This window comes from Rhinopithecus roxellana, chromosome 10, assembly GCF_007565055.1.
Source record: "Rhinopithecus roxellana isolate Shanxi Qingling chromosome 10, ASM756505v1, whole genome shotgun sequence".
Lineage (NCBI taxonomy): Eukaryota > Metazoa > Chordata > Mammalia > Primates > Cercopithecidae > Rhinopithecus > Rhinopithecus roxellana.
The window spans coordinates 130,087,326-130,108,675 of NC_044558.1; positions in this window are offsets into that span (position 1 = coordinate 130,087,326).

Here is a 21,350-nt window from a genome sequence, read left to right on the forward strand (position 1 = left end):
AATAGAGCTCCATTCTTTGACTCATGATTCCAAGCTAAAGGAAATTAAAAATGTAATTTAATAATTTCCTATTTTTAGGGTTAATTTTTTTTCTACAAAAAAACCTTGAAATTTTATATATCCCAATGTGAATCTAAGTTCCATATATACAGAAACAAGACACATAATAAGTCTTTTTTTTTTTTTTTTTTTTTTTTTTTTTGAGACAGAGTCTCTCTCTGTCGCCCAGGCTGGAGTGTAGTGGCCGGATCTCCGCTCACTGCAAGCTCTGCCTCCCGGGTTCACGCCATTCTCCTGCCTCAGCCTCCCGAGTAGCTGGGACTATAGGCGCCCGCCACCTCGCCCGGCTAGTTTTTTGTATTTTTTTCGTTGAGACGGGGTTTCACCGTGTTAGTCAGGATGGTCTCGATCTCCTGACCTCGTGATCCGCCCGTCTCAGCCTCCCAAAGTGCTGGGATTACGTGCTTGAGCCACCGCGCCCGGCCACATAATAAGTCTTTACTTCGACTTAAGCATATCTCAAATGACTTCTTTAAATTTAAAGTTGATCCTGATAGGATCATAAAAGACAGAAAAGACATAAGTAATCTTGTAATGACAACTGTTTCCATTTTTGCTGAACTAAAAATATTTAACTTCATAAATATATGTTACTACAGCTTCCAGATTTAAAGAAAAAAGTTTCCCCCAAACACTCTCAATTAAAAGTTAGAACCCTCCACTTTTAAAATTATATGGTTATTTCTTTTTTACATTACACAGAAGCCTTCTGTACCATTTTACGAATTCCTGTCTTCATAATATAAGTGAAAATACTGTCATTTCGATTTTCTGCTTTAAATTGCTTTTAATAAACATTCCAAAGTGATACAGACTTAAGCTTTTAATCAATCAGTCATTCAGTTGATAGACAAAGTTACGATGCTTTATGCTAGGCAACTTGTTGACAGCAACTTGTGCTACTTTATGCAGAAAACAAATGCTAGTAATTATTATGCACAGAGGAAAAATAATTTTAAGTATGTGGTAAAGCAGCTTCATTTTTCAAAATTGATTTGCTCTGCTTTTTCTTTAGTCCATTAGATTCCAGTATGTCCTTTTACTGGGAATTTAGTTACATATTAAGATAACCTGTTATCAGTTTGTTTTGAAAAGAAGACATTGTTAGTTATATTGAACCACCTTATTTTAAAATTTTTAACTTTTATATACCACTTGTGTGATTCCAGTGTCATGTCTTGGGTTTGATGTCGTTGGACAGAAAAGTGTATCAATTATTTTAAATGAATTTTTCCCCATGTTTGAGGCTTAGTCTGTAAATGTGTTGCTGTAACAGAAAATACTTGGGTATGCATTACTTGAATACTTGAAGACTGAAATTAATAAGATGTATTACATAATGAATTAGATTTTTCTGAACAGTTTTTTACACTGAAAATCTTCATTTCTGGATTACAATTTGAAATGGAATGAAGACCTGAATTATTTGGATAGGAAAAAATTATGATAGTGCTTATGAGAACTGTAAACTCTTCTGTGTTTGACGCATCAAACTTCAAGTTTTTTGTAGGTTTCTCTCCTGAAATTTTCTTTCTCTTCTATACTTTATGCACTTACTATACTACTGATGTAATAAAAGGGCAGGGTTAAAAATATTGTATCTGTTTTCATTGTGAATCCTATAGCTTTTCTAGTTATCAAAAAATTTCTTTCTAAAATACTCTTAATCCCATTGTTTTGGTTCATATCTTACCAATTTGTGGTATTTCAAATGCCATTAATCATTTTAGTACAACACCTGTGTTTATAAAAATTTGAAAACATTACATATTGTATTTGAAACTAATTAGTGAATGGTAAGAAAAAAACTGGCCGATAGAATTGTAGGTGATGCATTAGTTAAATTTCAAAACTCATAATAAAGGAACCTTTGGAGATAAGTTGAAACCCAGTGGTATCCCTGAATACCACTGGGGACTGGAAAAGACCCCAAAAAGGCAGTGGAGACGATTAGTGTTTACTTGCTGTGGTTGTGGTGTGCTGCTACTTAATTACAGGTGGTGACACACTGAAATTCTTATTGTCCAATAATCTGAAGTAGTTTCCGGTATTTATCTGTACTAAATTGACTATAAATTGAGTCTGCAAAGAGGAAACTTTTTGACTGTACTGTATTTAGGAGCCTTTGTACAGCTAGGTCAGATCTCCACGATATGAAGTATTTGAGTTTTAAAATATACTGTTACTAAAAGGAAAAAGACATGGCCATTTTTCCATGTGCTTAAATGATAATTTCCTTATTCAGTTTCAGAAGAAAAAGAATGAAATTGAGTAACTGTCATTGCGTTAGCTGTATGTTGAATTGGGAAATTGTGGCATAAAGCTTAAATTCGTGTTTATCAAATGTGAAGCATAGTAGTATAATGCTGCTTTGTATATAATGTAAGTGCTACAAATAGTCTCAGCACTGAAAATGTATTGATACCTCTTAAATGAATGCAACTTTTGATGTAGGTGTTTTGATATGCCTCAGAAAATATCTGAGTGTCTAAGAATTTGTTAATCTGTTTGGTAATGAAGATACTTCCTGTGGTTTTGTTTCATATTTTCATGTTTAAAATTTAAGTTTTACATTTTTACTACTGTTAATTTAAGTAAAATTCGTTCTGTGGGTAAAATGAGGTTGGCAGTGAAGAAAATTAAAAACAGCCTCATTCATGTAACTGGTTAAGTAAAAATACATTTTCACTATGTGTTCATAAACTTTTAATGAAGCTGTTTGTCTTTCAGTTCAAATATAAGTGATGTTTAGGCTTTATTTCTGTTAATAAGGCTTTTTACCATTGATTAAATGAAGGAATGTATCTTTTTGAAGAGATTTATATTCTGTAAATAAAAATTGGTTGTAACAATAAAGTTGAGTTCTAACTACAGTGTATTCATAAATTTTGTTACTTCAGCTTATTTTTGAGGTTTTCCTTGTGAATATCTGCAAACAAGACTTTCCAAAGTTAGTATATAAGTGTATATGTGGAGTGATTCTTTAAATTCTAATTCTAAATTCTAGGTTTTTTGTTTTGTTTTGTTTTGTTTTTAGTTTTATATACATTAAAAAGTATTGTGGAATCTGGCCAGCAGCCCACAATGCAACAGGGCTCTTTCTTTGCTCCCAGGCAGATCAGCAGGTGTAGAAATAATAGACCCACACAACATAGTGAAAGCTGTGTCCAGGAAGTCACCACCTTCTGGTCTCATGGTGCTGACAATGCACTGGATATACCAGCATTTATTATTAAGTTTAGTGAGAGCAGGGGTAGGTTAGTGAGGGATTTAGGGTCATTTGATTATTAGGTGAGATGGTCACATGGGGATGAAGTAATTCTTTAACATAATATCTGTATGCAGAAGTACAGTATACAGAGATAAGAATTTATAATATAGTGTGTGCATCAGTAATTTCTAACAGAGCCTTAAAACAGAAACATGGTCTTTCCATAAGCTACGATTAGCAAGATATTAATCAGCAGTAACAGTTGCAGCAAAAACTGGTTACAAACAATCCATAGAAACAGGACGTGAAGCTAGACAACCGGTTAGACCAGAAATTCTCAGAAGGGAGTATGCCTTAACCCTAAAGAGGCCTGTAAGAGCCATGGCAAGATGAGGGCGTTTATAGCCCCATCTTATCCATATGGACAGGCGCCCCTCATGCATCCTTTTGTAGGCTCTCCACTAGGGTCGCATTCCATTCCCAGAGCTATGAACATCTGCTTTTCTGGGATAGGAATCTTGGTGATGTGAAACCTCCGTGACTGTACGTCCGTTCACAGGCTCTCTGCAGGGGGAAGCACATCACGCGCTGTTGGCTCATTCTGGCAGTCCAACCTGGCATTGTCTTAACACAATCCTGCATGCAATTTTGTATTTACGATAATCAGGAGCATTTCTTCTTTTATTTCGTAGCAGTTGTTTCAAGGGGTCTCCCTACAAAAAAGTTTTGAAAAAATGTTTACTTTTGGAAAAATTTGGTTGAGATGAGACTATGGAATATTACATAACTTATAAACATTCTGTTTACCTAGTTTAAAAATCCATTATTCTAGCTATTATGCTTTCTGTCTTCACTATTCTTTGGAACCAGAGATGGGAAACATAGAGGAATAAAGACACTGAGACGTAGCATCTTATGATCTAGGCAGGGATTATCCATTTAAACAACAGACTCTTAAAATTATCAGATAGTGTGATAGATGATCTCTGCCTTCGGATGATGTTTATTTGCCATGAAGGTCAGTTGTCCATTAACAAAAATAGTCATTAATTTGTGTTCATGTGTGGGGTTTTTTGTAGAATGTTTTCCAGTTTGGGTTTGAGAATTTCTGATGATTAGCTTGCAGTTATGTATCCCCAACTGGGGATAACATCAACAAGTTCCTCATCTCACATGTGATACCTTAACAAGGATACATCACTTATTAATTTTGATCACCTGGTTAAAGTGTTGTTCTGTGCCTTCACTGTATATTTCCCCCTTGCAACAAATAGGCAATCTGTGGGAAAGTGCTTTAGATTGAGTATTTTGCTCCCCTACAAACATCCTCTTTTTCCTTCCCTGATTTAGCAATACTTGATAATTCTCACCCAATCCAGTCTTTATTATGATGATTGTAAAATGGTGTTTTAAAAATATTGCTATGTTCTCTTTTTCTCAGCATTTTACTGAAAGGAATTGTCCTCTTATTTGCACCTACCTACCTACCTACCTACCTACCTACCTACCTATCAATCATCTATCATCTATTTGTATTTTAAGTATAGACTCATAGATTTCTGTTTTATTCAGTGGATTATAATCTGCTATTAATACTGTATTTATTCATGTCATTGTTAAAATTGTCTGAGATTGGTCTTGAGGGAGCCCCTTAAATTTGGTTCCTTTTGCTATGCTCCCAACATGTTTTGAGCGCTTACTTTCTGGCAAAAGAAGACATTCTAGACTCATCTTGTACCTTTTGTGCCTCAGCCCTGGAATCAGCCATTTATCCAAAGAACCTAGAGGTTCCATTTAGGAGAAATGGTGTTTAGAAACTAAGATCTGAGAACTTGGTGTGCTTATTGACTCCTGAGATATCACCGATCCATCCTAGGTTCTTTGGACTGGCAGAGCAAGAAAGCACACACACACACGTTTATATATAAATCTCTTTTTTAGAGATTGTGAGTTCATACTGTTACCTCCAGTTTCTACACTTGATCTTAGCCAAAAGGCCAAGTTATACCTCTAGCTTCTAACTAGAATTTTTCCTTGCCTCTCTCATTCATATTTGTTTCTCTCTTTACCCACTATGATTATGTTTGTGTGTGTTTTTAAGAATTCCACAGAATTGATGTGCTTGTTTAGAATGTATCATGAGAGTGTATAAGATGTTAGTATACAAATTACTAGTTTTTGTAAACTTTGATCATTTGATGAAAGTGGTATCTGCTGGATTCCTCCCAATTCTCCCTCTCTTCCATCCCTCCTTTTTCCCCCCCGTTTTCCTCTTTTAATTAATATCCTGTGTGGGGGTGGGGGAGGGATACTTTGAAACTATGCAAATCTTTTGCCATTAATTTTAGCATCCATTGGTGGGTTTTGTTTGCAACAATTACTGTGTTTGTCTAACACTGATTTTTCCATTTCCCTCTTCTACATTTGAAAATTGGAACTTTGCTGAAATAAGGAGGGATACCTTTTTTACACTTATTTATTTAACTATATCAGTAAGGACTCAGATACTTAATTCACTGGCCTATAATCCACTACAATAATTTTTTTGGCCAAGTTGTTGACCAAAATATAATTTCGTTGCTCAAGTTTTTCATTTTGGCAATTGGGAACTTTTTCAGCTTGGCTTCTGTATCCTTTCAACATGCCTGCGATACAGGAATTAAGAAGAAATTACTGATGCAGATATTGAGGGTACTGAAGTCCTCAGTAAGGTTTTCTTTTTAACTTGGTGCCTCACACCTGTAATCCTAATACTTTGGGAGGCCAAGGCTTGCGGATTGCCTGAGCTCAGGAGTTTGAGACCAGCCTGGGCAACATGGTGAAACCCTGTGTCTACTAAAATACAAAAAAATTAGCCAGGCGTGGCAGTGTGTGTCTGTAGTTCCAGCTACTCGGGAGGCTGAGGCGGGAGAATTGCTTGAATCCCAGAGGCGGAAGTTGCAGTGAGCTGAGATCGGGCCACTGCTCTCCAGCCTGGGCAACGGAGCAAGACTCTGTCTCAAAAAAAAAAAAAAAGGAAAAGAAAAGGAAAGCAGCCCCAAATCATTTTCCCTTCTAACAAAGAGCAGCCTGTAAAATTGAGCTGCAGACATAGATGCCAGCAGTTGTGCCAATCATGTTCAGAATGGCAGCTGGTCTTCCCTTCTCTGCCAGCCACATGTACAGTAAGGAGCAGATAAGATGGTGCTGGCCAAGGGGAAAGTTCATTTGCATAATAAGATGAGGGTGGGGCATCCAGCATTCCCGGGCAATATGATGGAACCAATCTGTGAGCCCAATCTGTGAGCCCTACGTAAATCAGACACTGCCTCCTCAAGCCAGTCTATAAAATCCGGACATAGGTGACTGAATGGCCTTTTCCTCTCCAAAGTCCCTTCTCTCTCACTAGACAGAGAGCTGTTTTCCTTTCTCTTTCTTTTCGCCTTTCTTAAACCTCTGCTCCTAAACTCCCTGTGTATGTCTGGGTCCTAAATTTTTATGGCAGGAGACGACACACCCCAGGTATTTACCCCAGACAATGTAGCCACTTCAGCTACAATAATTATTTGTATGTATTTATTGTTATTTCTTAACCTCTAGCATTTGCAGTGTAAAGCTGCGTAATTTTTTGAGCACTTCTTTTTCTAACAACATGAGGTGTTTCAGGCTCATCTTGTGCCTTCCCTGCCTCAACCCTCAATTCAACTATTTCTTCAAGGAGTTCTTTTTTTTTTTCTATTTATTAGAGAATGGTATTTAGAAATCAAGACCAGGTGCCAGATGCTTATTATTACTGAGTTCTTGCTACTTCTTCTTTTTTTTTGAGATGGAATCTCGCTCTGTCCCCCAGGCTGGAGTGCAATGGTGCGATCTCAGCTCACTGCAAGCTCTGCCTCCTGGGTTCAAGCGATTCTCCTGCTTCAACCTCCTGAGTAGCTGCGAGTACAGGCGCACACCACTACACCCAGCTAATTTTTGTAATTTTATTAGAGATGGGGTTTCACCCTGTTGACCAGGATGGTCTCTATCTCTTGACTTGGTGATCCACCCGCCTCAGCCTCCCAAAGTGCTGGGATTGCAGGCGTGAGCCACCGTGCCCAGCCTGAGTTCTTGCTACTTCTACATTCCATCAGTGGACATTTTAGAAAATAAATATATGTAGACTACTATACACACACATGCCTCTATACTTTTTCATCTGTGTTTGTAACGTTTTATTTTGAACTCATTTCAAACATACAGAAACGTCACAAAAATCATTTAGTGAACTCCTATTTTTTCCCATGCCCTCCAATAAATATTTGCTCTGTTTTATTATTTTCTCTCTACATCTATATTTCTTTTTGTGAATTATTTGACAGCAAATTGCACACATAAATCTTTTATTCCTCAATTCTTGTATTTTCTAAAAACACTATTCTGACCCCCACTGTTTCTGATGAGCAGTTGATCATTCAAATGAATGTCACTTTGAATATAGTGTGTTATTTTTTAGTGACTACTTTCAAGATTTTCTTTTTTCATTTGGTTTTCCGTAATTTGATTATGGTATGCTTTGGTGCAATTTACTTTGTATTTATTATCTTGCTTGGGTTTTGAACCACTTGAATCTATAAATTTATGTCTTTTATGAAATTTGGGGAATGTCATTCTCATTTTTTTGTCGCTACGATATGTTAAAGTTTGATATGTTGAAGTTCCTGATCGTTATGTGATTCTGTCAATTTCACCTTGTATCTCTTGTAGTTTCTGCTTCATATAGGTTGTTGCTATGTTATTCGGTGCATAAATATATATATTGTTAGACGTTCATTGTAAATTGTGGCTTTTACCATTGTAAGGTTTCACTCTTCATCCCCTTTAATACTTTTTGGTCTGAATTCTACTTTGACATTAGGATCATAACCATCTTTTCTTATTTCTAATTGCCTGGTTTATGTTTGTTCATCCCTTTAACTTTTTTGAGTTACTGGTTTAGATATGTCTCTTATGTACAACGTATAATTGGATTTTACCCTATGAGTCAATTTGAAAATCTTATCATGTTAATGTACCCATTCGTATTTTCTGTATGACCGATATGTTTGGACTCAACTCTGGCAATATTAGTCTGTGTTAAAATTACTATGTATTGTTAATATTTGTTATTTTTTCTGTATCTAGTTTGTCTTTTTTGTTATTTTGCTATCTGTATTCAGGAAGGTTTGTATTTTTGTTCTAGTGATTTTCTTTATATAATTTTTATAGGGGCTTTTTCTCTTATTTAGCTTTTCCTGTCTTGCCTGTCAGTTTTAAATTCTATCCTCTGACTCCATCTTATTTATTGAACAGTCGGTGATGTTACTCTGCTTCTCTCTCTCTCTTTTTTCTCCCATTTTATTTAGTTAACATTCTTTGCATGTTAGAACATATAACATTTCCATATAGTTAAACAGTGTCCCTATCCTTGTTTGATTCTTACCTCCACAATGATATATATTAAATTCATTTTTTTGTTGTTGTTCATACTTTTCTTCTAATCCTCTTGACCAGGTTAACTCCTACTCTGTTAAAACTTTTAAAAACTCCTTTGGAGGTAAGACTTTCGGAGAGCCATCTTTCTGCTTGGTCAGCTGTCTTTTTTGCCTCCATCTCCTGTCTCAGTGCAGTGCTCTAGGAACACATTCCACAGAGACACAAATACAGGATTTGATTTTGGAAAGAGATTAAAAACTCTGGAAATAATTGTCCAGAATAATTTTTTTTCTGAGTTGATACGATGCTCTCAAATCTGCTGCATTGACGAACCTGTACTTCATTACTTTGGAAGTTGTGAATTCATTTTTTTAACCACATTTTTCTGTATGGATTGGTTTTAATTTATTTAGTTGAGCCTGAATTGAGGGAAGTATTTAAATGCTTTGTAAACTGCCATTGATTTCCTATAGGCGACTAGAATTCAGTCTTCTTAGAATCTAGCATCCCTGCAGCTTTTAAAGTCCCACCAGTGTATGGTCTTAAAAATGTGTGTCCATAACATTGAAACAAGCATTAAACGATTTTATCTCTCTAGATGAGTTTCAGTCAAAACCTATAATTGTTTTTCTCAGACTATTGCATAAAAGTCAGTAAAACCCAAGCCAAGCATTACTGACGTTTGATACCAAAACTTTATTTTTAAAAATGGCTGTCATTAAGATTTGGCAGTTGCATTGCTTTATCTCCTCTGACCCCTTCTCTCAATGAGATTATCACAAAAGAAGAATCAGCCTAAATCTCTTTTTTGACATATCAGGTATTTTTACTGTATTATTTTAATTCAACACAACATCATGAATCAAACATTCTGGTTTCTACTGCAATTTCTCTAGCTGGTTTTCTCAACTATATTATGAATCTTAATAGTTGAAAAATTATTTAGACTCTTATAAAAATATATATTTAGTAATTAGTTGATAGGGATTGCCATTTTAATCTTCTCACCACATTTCAAGAAGCTAACTAAAACCGTTCTCTTTTTTTTCTAGTTTTGTAACACTTGGAAAGAATTTAAAATGTTATTGTGCTTCTTGCAGGTTTTCTTTTTTCTTTTCCACATGGAAACAGAAGGCTGTGTAGGTGCCTTGTAAAAGTCTGTCTTGGTGACATCCCTAACAAGAACCTAAAGCAATCTTGCTAAAAAATATTTCTGAGTTACAGCTTTGAAATATTCTAAAACAGAAAATTCATTAACTAGAAAGAAAATGTAACCATTTGACCACATTTGCCAGTGAATTTCCTTACTTGGCTAGAGGAGAAGAATTCTTTGTCTTAAATTACCTGGTAATTGTATTGACAATATCAGCTCATTTACCTTTGCAATACAAATGAAGAATGAGAGGGGGGTTGCTAATTTCACGAGTCTTTGTAAAGGTTGAATCGAGTTTCGTTTTTCTCTTGTTTATCCTTGTCAACCCTAAGTATCTCACTGGAGACAGAAAGTAGAGGTAAAGTGTTATATAGTAGAAAGGCCCTGTTCAGGTGGCAAGAAGTCCCATTAATGACCATGGGTTTTCTGGGCTTCATATTCTCATTTATAGAATGATCAGATTAAATAAGATTACCTCTAGAGTCTTTTCTATTTGTAAAATGCTGAGATATGGTAACCAAAATGTTACCAGAAGGGGTCCCAATCCAGAGCCCAAGAGAGGGTTCTTGGACTTCATGCAAGAAGGAATTTGAGGTGAGTCCATAAAGTGAAAGCAAGTTTATTAAGAAAGTAAGGGAATAAAGAATGGTTATTCTACAGGGAGGGCTCAGAGACTCGTGGATATTTTCTTTTTTTGTTGTTTGTTTGTTTGTTTGTTGTTTGTTTGTTTTTTTGTTTGGTTTCTTTTTGTTTTTTTTTTTTTTGAGACGGAGTCTGGCTCTGTCGCCCAGGCTGGAGTGCGGTGGCGGAGCTCACTGCAAGCTCCGCCTCCCGGGTTTACGCCATTCTCCTGCCTCAGCCTCCCAAGTAGCTGGGACTACAGGCGCCCGCCTCGTCGCCCGGCTAGTTTTTTGTATTCTTTAGTAGAGACGGGGTTTCACCGTATTAGCCAGGGTGGTCTCTATCTCCTGACCTGGTGATCCGCCCGTCTCGGCCTCCCAAAGTGCTGGGATTACAGGCTTGAGCCACCGCGCCCGGCCAACTCGTGGATATTTTCTTAGCCTCCCACTGCTATCTCTTGCCAACAAACACTTGCACTATGCAAAGTTCATGAGACATGCCTATGTCACACCCGACTTATCTTTCCTATTGGTCATTTCCTATTCTGGTCGCTCTTTCTTCCTCATGAAGAGCTTTAGTATCTCTGAGTCCCAGTCTCCCACTGCTGCTATCACCACACGCAGCTTACTTGAGAATGACCCTTCCACCAACTCAGGCTGAAAGCGCCTGGGCGTCTTCAAATTTTAGTATTATTCATTTCCATTTTATATCAACTTCCCATGTGGATAGTCATAATCTGTGCCTAACTCCTGACCTGAAAAATGCATCACCACTGAAATGTAAAAACTAGTATCAATCTTTGGCTATGCTTTTCTATTCCTCCAGCTTTTTTCATTTTTTTCCCCTTCACTCCACCTTTTCTTTTACCTCGTAAAACCTCCAGACTTTGGACCGCATTCATTTCTGTCCAGATATCCCCCTTTTGGCCTATTATTATCTAGGCTAGATGCTGGCATGTCATCTCAGGTCCTCCTGCCAGCCTCTTTAACTACTGGCCACCACCATCTTTCTCTCACCAATATCCAGCCAATTCTTAGACTTGGATATATCCTGCCCCTGGGGTTGGCCCTGCCCCGTGACAACTTTGCTAGCTGATGCTCCCCAATTCCAAAGTCTCCATTGTAGACTGCACCTTTAAGAGCAGTTGACTTCAGGAATAGAGAGCTGAGTTAATCATACTCTTCTGTTAAAGCCATGTTAGCATTGTTTGTCCTTGCAAAGCACTTCTAGTCAGTTTGCGCTCTGATTTATTAATTCATTTCCCTTTCACCCATGCCTTCCACTCTTATTCCACTGCTCCTAATAAGCAGCCATTTTATTGTATATATTTTTAAATTTGAATGTAGTTTCACAATATGTGTATAGTTTTATGGCCATTTAAATTCACATAATTTAGTCATTGCATTCTTATTCTCACTTTTTTCACCAAGCACTGTATTTTCAAGATTGATTTTTGTAGCTCTGTGAATATGTATTTCTAAGGTATTGTTTCTGTTAGCTGCACAACCATTTAGTGTGCATCGAAAACATCTCACCTATCCTTTCTCCCGGTGATGGACACTCAGGTTGCCTGTAACTGTTTGACACCACAAACAATAATGTATGTCCTCATCATATATCTCCTAATGGACATAAGTTATGATTTTACTGGGATATAATTTTTTATTATCATTGTATAATGTTACTAAATATATCTGTTATCATTATTTCATAAGAAATGTACCACATAACAATGTTTTGGGTAATGATGGACAACGTATATAATGGTGGTCCCGTAAAATGATAAGGGAGCTGAAAAATTCTTATGGCTTAGTCTGGATAATCTTGACCCTGTATAGGCATAGGCTAATGTGTGTGTTTGTGTTTTATTTTTTAACAAAAAAGTTTTTAAAAAAATTTTTAAATAGAAAAAAGCATATAGAATAAGGATATAAAGAAAAAATATTTGTGTACAGTTGCACAGTATGATTGTGTTTTAAGTATTATTATAAAAGAGTCAAAAAGTAAAAAAATTAAAAAGTTTATTCAGTAAAAAAGTTACACTAGGTTAAAGTTAATTTATTATTGAATAAAGAAAAATATTTTGAAATACATTTAGTGTAGCCTAAGCCTTCAGTGTTTATAAAGTCTACAGCAGTATACAGTAATGTCGTAGGCCTTCTTATTCACTCACCAGTCATTCACTGACACCCAGAACTTGATTTCCAGTCCTGAAAGCTCCATTCATGGAAAGTAGCTTATACAGGTGTATTACTTTGTATCTTTTGTACCATGTTTTTACTGTAGGTTTTTAATGTTTAGATATATTTATATATACAGATACCACTGTGTTCCAATTGTGTACAGTATTCAGTATAGTAACATGCTGTACATGTTTGTAATCTAGGAGCAATAGGCTGTACCACATAGCCTAGGTGTTTAGTAGGCTGTATCATTTAGGTTTCTGTAGTTACACTTCATGATGTGCACACAATGATGAGATTGCCTAACAATGCATTTCTTAACCTCATGGTTAAGCAACACGTGACCTACTTTCAATAATGATGAACTAGGATGGTGTGCTAGTGGATTGAAATCCATTGGTGTAGTGTGATTATTCAGGAATTTTAAATGAATAAGGGGAATGATAAATATAAAGAAAATTGAATTGAATTGTTGTTATAAATTGCATTGATAACCTGTAGATAGATAAAGAAAAGCTGAGGTCAGTTAGCAAACAATTGAAAACTAAATAACAGAGCTAGTCTCTTTGGTAACTTACAATGAATGTATTGACTTGATGGTACTGTCTTGGGATATGCAATTTAACATTCTAGTAAGGGCTCTGGGGGGTGATGCAAACTTGCTACCAGGGCAAAAAATGATGGCCCACATGAATGAGGCTGAAATGCCTGAATTGCCATGACATACATTAGAAAAAGATATTACCGTAAAGGGTTGAGAACAGTGGACAGACTGGACATATAATATTGTATATATAAAGCCAGAAGACACATCAGAAGGTTATGTTTTATAGGGAGGCAAAGAGGACACATCGTTTCACCAAGGCCGTCAGGAATAAGCTGATGAAAGAGCCACCAGTCAAGAGGTTCAGTGACAGTTCTCTGTAAGCCAGTTCTGTAGATAGGAGAGGCTATCACAGAACTTTTCTCATTGGTGGTACTGGAAATAATAGTGCTCTGAAGCGTAGAGGCCAGATGGTTGTGCTTAACTGCCAGAAATGAGGGGTCATGATTATCAACACAATCAAGAAGCTTGAAGTAACAGCCTAGGGAGCTTGACCAGTTAAGAATTGTGAAGACTATTACCATCATTAGATGTGACCAAATAGAGCCCCCTGCCATGGTCCCCATGCTTTGGTGTACCATCTTGGTAATTTTAAAAGTCTCTTTATGGTACTGTGACCAGCTGAGATTGAGGCTGCCATCCAGGTGGTGTGCTCCAAGACTAGACCAAGACCTTTGTGAGTTCTGGTTCTCATTTCTCCCTTTTGACCCACTAAACTGCATGGGGAGTCAACCATATGCCAAGGCTTTGTTAGCATCATCATGATGTGCCATAATATAGTCCAAATAGATCTAGACCATCTGGATACCCCGGAAATCATCATACCAATCCATTACATCAGTGACATCCTGCTGATCAGGCAGGATGAACAAGAGGTAGCTAACGTGCTAGAGGCCTTGGCAAAACACATATGTGATAATCCTTAAGAAAATTTAGGGACCTACGACTTAACACAATTAGGGGTTCAGTGGTAAACATCATGCTGGGACATCCCCTCCAAAGTAAAAGACAAATGTTTTATTGTGCGTCTTTGCCTACAAAGAAGAAATCATAGTACCTAGGAGATCTCTTTGAATTGCAGAGACAACATATTCTACACCTAGGAATACTGTTTCACCCCATGTTGTTGGTGATATGGAAGATGTCAGATTTGAGTCGGACTTGGAGCTGATAAGACCTTTTCAACAAGTCAAGCCTATGGTGAAAGTAGCCTGGGCACTTGAACTATATGTTTGGTAGACCCTATGATGTTAGAGATGTCAATGGTGGAAAAAGATGTAATATGGAATTTCTTCCGGTGGAGAAATGTCAAATCAGGCCCCTTAGGTTTTGGAGTAGTCTTGCCATCTGCAGCATAGAATTAATTGCCTTCTGAAAAATAGCTGTTGGTGTGCTACTAGACCCCAAATAATCAAGAGATGGAGCACTTGATTATGGGACCCCCAATTATTATGCATCTTGAACTGGTCATCATGATCTGGATTCTGTTGGTCCTACTAGATTAAAAACTCAGACAGGCCCAGTGGCAATTCATTTTAAATTTAAAATAGGAAACTGGGGATTAGACATGAACAGGACAGAAGATAAAAGGAGGTTGAATGGTTGGTTAACCCATCCCCCTATGCTGTTCATCATATTGGCATCATCACCCCTCCCCCACTTTATACATGGGCAGTCTTACATGACCAGCTGAAGGTAAAGGAGAAAGCCTGGGCTTGCTTTATAAACAGGTGGCCTTATATGGGTGTAAACTGGATGTGGATAGCGGCTGAATTACTGCTCCACTCAGGATGGACTTGAAAGACAGTGGTGAAGGAAAATATTCCTAGTGGACAGAGTTTGGGGTGGTTTATTAGGCTATCCAGTTTGTATGGAAGGAGGTTATGCTGTACAAGGACTCACGGGCAATGAGGAGCTGGTCAGAGATGGAAGGAAAGAAGATGTGAAGATTAGTGACAAGATCTGGGAGAGAGACATATAGTTAGATATACGGGAGTAGGCACAAAATTTAAGGATCTTTCTGTCATACGCTAACATGCCCCAAACATGGAATCCACCATGGATGAGCCACTAAACAACTAAGTAGACAAAATGGCTTGGCCATTTCATATTAGCCAACTTTCATCAGTGGCCACCCCAGGGCTAACATGATGGGCACATGCATGAAGTGGCCACGTTAGCAGGGATGGAGGCTATTTTTAGGCTTTATTTGAGTTTCTACCAAGCCTCATCTGCTGCCTCTGAAGCTCTGACCAGTCAACAACAGAAATGAACGCTGAGCCCCTCATAAGACATGATTCCTCTTTCATAGGTGTTACTCCCTGATGAACTTTTGTACTCTCTACTCTCTTTCGGTCTCTGCTTGCCAGAGAACACCACCTGGGACAACACATTATTTCCCAAGAAGACATTATTTGCTGCGTTTTTCCCAAAAACATGTGATACTTCTAAAACCACTGTCCGACCCTTGTACCCCTCTTTCCCTAGCACTTGATCTTGCCTCTAATTTCATAGACAATCAATTAAAATGTCCCACCGCATTCCATCCTCAAAACTAAAAATATTATGGATCCTCCTCATCTACTTTTCTTCAACCTCAGAAGTAAAAATGCTCTTTATCCCATTCAACACCAGTGATTTCCTTTATGTCCTCTCTTCTTTGTTCAATTGGTTTCCTCTTAATAATGTTCCCCATAAGACAGGAAATGCAAATGTCTCTTCTTATCTTAAAACAAACATGATAACAATAAATATTTTCCATTACCTGAACCCTTTTCAACATCATAGCTGAAGTTCATGAAAACTCAGTGTACTCTTGGTATCTCCATTTTTTTTATCTTCAGCTTTCATTTATTATGGTTTTAGTGGTCTTTTCTTTTCTTTTTTTTTTTTTTTTTTTTGGTCTGAACAAAATAATTCTCCACACAACTATTTTATATTTATTTATATTTATTCTAATGAGAACAGATATTCTTTGTGTTAAAGATTTAATTTGTAAATCAACCAGTGGAAAGTTCTTGATGAAATCTAAGTGCAAATTTCTAAGCACTTGGAAAGAATTAATCTGTCCTTTAGTTAGGACAAGGCTGGTGATGTAGATCCAGATAGAAGGGCGGGTGTATGGCATAGATATTCTTCTTGTGCTACTTCCACAGATACCCTTCTATTCTCCATGAAGAAGGGAAGTCTTTCGTATTCTCCAAGTCCCTGTAGTAAGAATGGAGGCCTAGTGGTGGGGTGGGGTGGGGCAACAAAGGGAAGAAGGGTTATGTGAATAGTCTGACCCATAATATTGACAGATATCACCTCTTCCCCCTATCTCCCTCCTCTCCAAATAATTTCCATTCACTGACATTGACCTCAAGTACATATTGATTTCAGGACTTGACACTAAGGCACATATAACCAACTGACTCAACCTTCTGTAAAACTCCATAGGTCTTTCTGTTATTAAGATTCAGATGCTTTGTCAGGTAAGCTTCCTATAGTCTCCTTGCTTGATGGCCTTAGGGACTTAGCAGCCTCCTTTCTTTTCTTCTTCCTCTTCTCTTGAATAATATAACCTTTATTACCTCCCTCTCCCCCTTATTATTAAAAAAATGATGCTTGTTCACTGGAGAAAAATCAGAAACTACAGAGAAACCAAAAATTAAATTATTTATAACCCTATTTTCATTTTAGTATAAGGATTTTCCAACCTTTCATTATGCTGGGTATCTGTTTGTGTATGAATGTATGTACATACATAAGTTTATTGTGTTAGGCCATGTCAGAAATGAACCCACATACACATACAGATGTATACTAAAAAACCGACCACAGTTGTTTTATATCATTTTTTTCTGCTTTTCAGAAAATGTTCATTTTTAATAGCTGCTTGAGTTTTATTATATGTTATACCATGATTAACTTTGGCCAGTGCCTATTCTGGATATTTTAGGTTTCTAGTTTTTTTTCTTTTCCAGCATATTAACGCTGCTGTGAAAAACAGTATTATATTTAAATCTTTGTGCCCATTGTCAATTTCACTTCCTACAAGTGGAATTCTGGGTCAAATGATATGCACATGTTTGATATATTTTGTTGTACTTACTTCTGAAAGACTTAAGCAAATTTTTATTCTTACCTGAACTTTGAGAATCCTTGCTAACAGTAGCTAATCATCATTAAAAAAAATACCTGCCCAGTGTGCTACGCCACAAATGGTATCTCCTTCTCCCCCCCCCCTTTTTTTTTTTTTGAGACAGTCTTGCTCTTTCACGCAGGCTGGGGTGCAGTGGCGCAATCTTGGCTCACTGTAACCTCTGCCCCCCAGGCTCAAGCAATTCTCATGCCTCAGCCTCCCTAGTAGCTGGGATTATAGGCGTGCACCACCACACCCAATTAATTTTTTGTATTTTTAGTAGAGCTGGGGTTTTACCATGTTAGCCAGGCTGGTCTCAAACTCCTGGCCTCATGTTGATCTGCCTGCCTCGACCTCTCAAAGTGTTGGGATTACAGGCATGAGCCACCGCACCTGGCCGGGTATCACCTTTTCTTCATTAAAGCTCTGGCCACCTGTATCCTGTGGAGATCAAATTCCTACAAACAGCTGCAGAGTAGAAGGCAGCCAGTCTTCCTTATATACCCATGTCTTGCTGGGCACTGCTAGGTTCTGGGACTACTGAAATAAATACGGCACAGTTCAGTCTCTACCCTGCAATGGAGTTCTGGGGAGCTGGCGGTAAGGGGTTATAGAGAGACCAGTAAATGCATCATTACAATACAGGGAGTTAAGTGTAATAGTGTGGGAATGCTGTGGGACTACTCAGTTGGGGAGTGAGCCGAGCCATGAGTGTTAAGTCCAAATTAAGACTCACCAAGATTAGGAGTTAACCAGGCATAAAAGTGGGTTTTCAGACAGGGATACAGCTTGTAACAACGCAAGGAAGTATGGAGTATACAGTGGCCTAGCTGGGAACAGCAAGGCCTGGTTTGACTGCAGCAGCCTGTGTAAGTTGGGGGAACAGCAGTGAATGGTCCTAGAAAGCAGCAGGAGTTGTATTATTAAGAGGTTGGCTGTCAGCATTTAGTATTCTTTTCTTGTGGGTGTTAAGAAGTGTTGGAAGATATTAAGCGGAAAGTCACATGATCCCATGTGCATTTTGGAGAAGTAACTGGTGCAGTGTGGACGGTCAGTTGGAGGGACTCTGGACTGGATGGAAGTAGGGGTGCTAGCTAGGAGTCTAGTGCATCAATCCATGCCAGAGATGAGGACTGCAGGGGCTCATACAGGAGGAGAGGACAGGAGGGTGAATTTAAAAGATAATATGGGGGAATGGTAACAGCATTTGGGCTACTTGGACTGTTGAATACAAGAGAGATAGAATGTCCTGGCTTGGGTCATCTGGCTAAAAAGCGGGGCCATTACAGCCATAGATTCCTTTTGGTTCCACAGTCCAATCCTTTCCTGTCTTACGGTGCCACATTATATGAATGTATTACGTGATTTTGTCACATGCTGTAAGAAAAGTAACTGCCATGGAGTTGAGAAGGTAAGAGAAAGGTGAGTAGAATGCTCAAAAACATAAGAGTCAAATTATTATCAGATCAGTCAGGCAGGAAATATAATGGTAAAGGGCAACAGAGTGAGACTTTGTCTCAGAAAAAGATAAAATACTATAAAACCAAAGGCAAGAAATTATTAAGTATTTTTAGTAGGGACAGGGTTTCACCGTGGTGGCCAGGATGGTCTCGATCTCTTGACCTCATGATCCACCCGCCTTGGCCTCCCAAAGTGCTGGTATTAGAGGCGTGACCACCGCATGGTGGTAGGCACCTGTAGTCCTAGCTGCTCGGGAGCCTGAGGCAGGAGAATCGCTTGAACCTGGGAGGCAGAGGTGGCAGTAAGTGGAGATCACGCCACTGCACTCCAGCCTGGTGACAGAGCAAGACTCCGTCTCAAAAAAAAAAAAAAAAACATTAAGTATTTGTACAGGTGAATAAGAATTTGTTAATAAAGTCTTAAAATACCAAATTGGAAGCTAACCCTGAATATATAAAGGGAGAAATTTGGGACAGTGAAGCATAGAAATATTGAGACCTTGTAACAAGTGGGGGTAGAGTCTGAAAATATTAGAAGAGTCAAAAAAGTTTATATCACAAATGAGAAACCTCCAATCTGAAGCTTAGATACGGCCTTTAACTAAATTACACCAGGTTCAAGCATAGGGACGATACCCCCACAAATGCCTACAGGTGTGAAAAAACATCATCATTTGAGTATTTAGGGGCAATATCCTAAAAGACCACAAGATGGTAATGTAATTTCACGTCTGTTTTTGAGTCTTTAAATTCGTGTTGCTTTCACTCTGACAGTACCCTCTTTTTCTGTTCGTGTTTATGCCTTTATCTCGCTGTGTTTTGTCTTTTACATTTTTTCTGCTTTTTTTCTAATTTATCCCTCTTTTGAAATTTTTTCTCTCCGTCACTTCTCATGTTATCTCCTTAACTGGCCATCACTAGAACTAGTGGAATTTTTCCTTTATTCACTGAATAGAATTTAGTTTTGTCACTACATTAAACAGAATTTATTATGGAAAAACTAAAACCTATACGAAAGTGCACAGAATAGTATAATAAATCTTATGAACCTATCATAGGAACCGATCACAGCCTTCACCATAGGTCAGTCATCCAGATTCAAGGTCATAAGTTCACGGCCCCTCTTATTTCACCTGTGTTCCACTCACTTTCCTGCTTCCTATTTTATTTGAAAGCAAGTTTCAGTTCAGTAACAAGTCCATCTGTAAACATATCTGTATATGTCTGTCATTCATGAGGACTCTTGAACCTAACCATGATGCCAGTATTGCTCCTAAAACTAGTAACAATTTCTCAGTATCACAAAATCCAATTAATATTCAAATTTCCAACTGCCCTTTAATGTCAATTAAAAATAATTTCATAATGTGTCCATTGGAATCAGCATTCAAATAAAGTTCAATTTGTGATTGGTTGGTTTTTCTCTTAATGTTTTTTATTCTACAGGTTTCCACTTTCTGTCTCTTTTTTTCAACTTGCAATTTATTTGTTGAGGGAACAGTTATTTTTCTGTAGTTTCCTTCTGTCTGGATTTTTCTGATTGCTGTCAACTTTTAAAATGGGTAGTGAAGCATTTTGTAATTTTCCAAAAAAACTTAAGATGAAGCTAACAACTTGCTTTCTTTGTTCCTGTTGCTGGGCTTCTGAACATTGCAGGAAAAAAAATCATATACCTGTACAATTTGTGACACTAATATTTAGCCTCAGGTGAACTATCAATATGGGTTAGATCATCATTTTTCTTGCATCTAATAATTTTTTATTTTTTTCTGTTTCAAACATTTACTATGCTTTTTAAACTCTGAGGTGCATTTTATTTTTCTGTCTCTTCCTGCACCATACTCCATCTTTTCTCTTTATCTTAGATTGACTTCTTCACTGGTCCTGGCATTCTGGTCTCACTATTTTAAATGAATTCCTTGTCTAAATCCTAGCAAGGGCCACTGCGTGATGTTGGGCAGGCTGCATTCTGCACAAAAGGAACTCAGTTCAAGAGGAGGGGGTTCTCCACCTGTCAGTCTCTGTGCCTTTGTTCCTCTGCCAGGAAGGGGTGTTTTTCTCTAATTTGCACAAATGGGTTAGTGAGCTGGTGGTAGCCCTATTCCTGCCTTCTCTGGAACTTTCAACAATTCACATTCAATCATCCCCTCCGTGCCCCACAATGTCCTCTATATAGATTGTAATTATCATCTAGTTTCTAAATACAGGTGGTCTATTTTCTATCTTCTTTCTCTTTTACCTGTGTATAGCCAATAGCACATCTGATTGTCCCCAAATGCACTGCGTTCTGCTTTCAGGATGCTTTCCTCTGGTGTTTTCAGGAACACCCTTCTCTCCCGGTTCTTTTGTCTTTCTCACTGTTTCTTCCTTGCTTCTTTTGCTGGCTCCTCCTATCTCATAAATGTTGTGTTTCCTCGTCCTCTCCCCTGTTCTCCTCATAGGCTCTGTCTGGTTTTTTCTGCTTCCATAGCTTCAGCACCATCTCTAACTCTATACTGATGA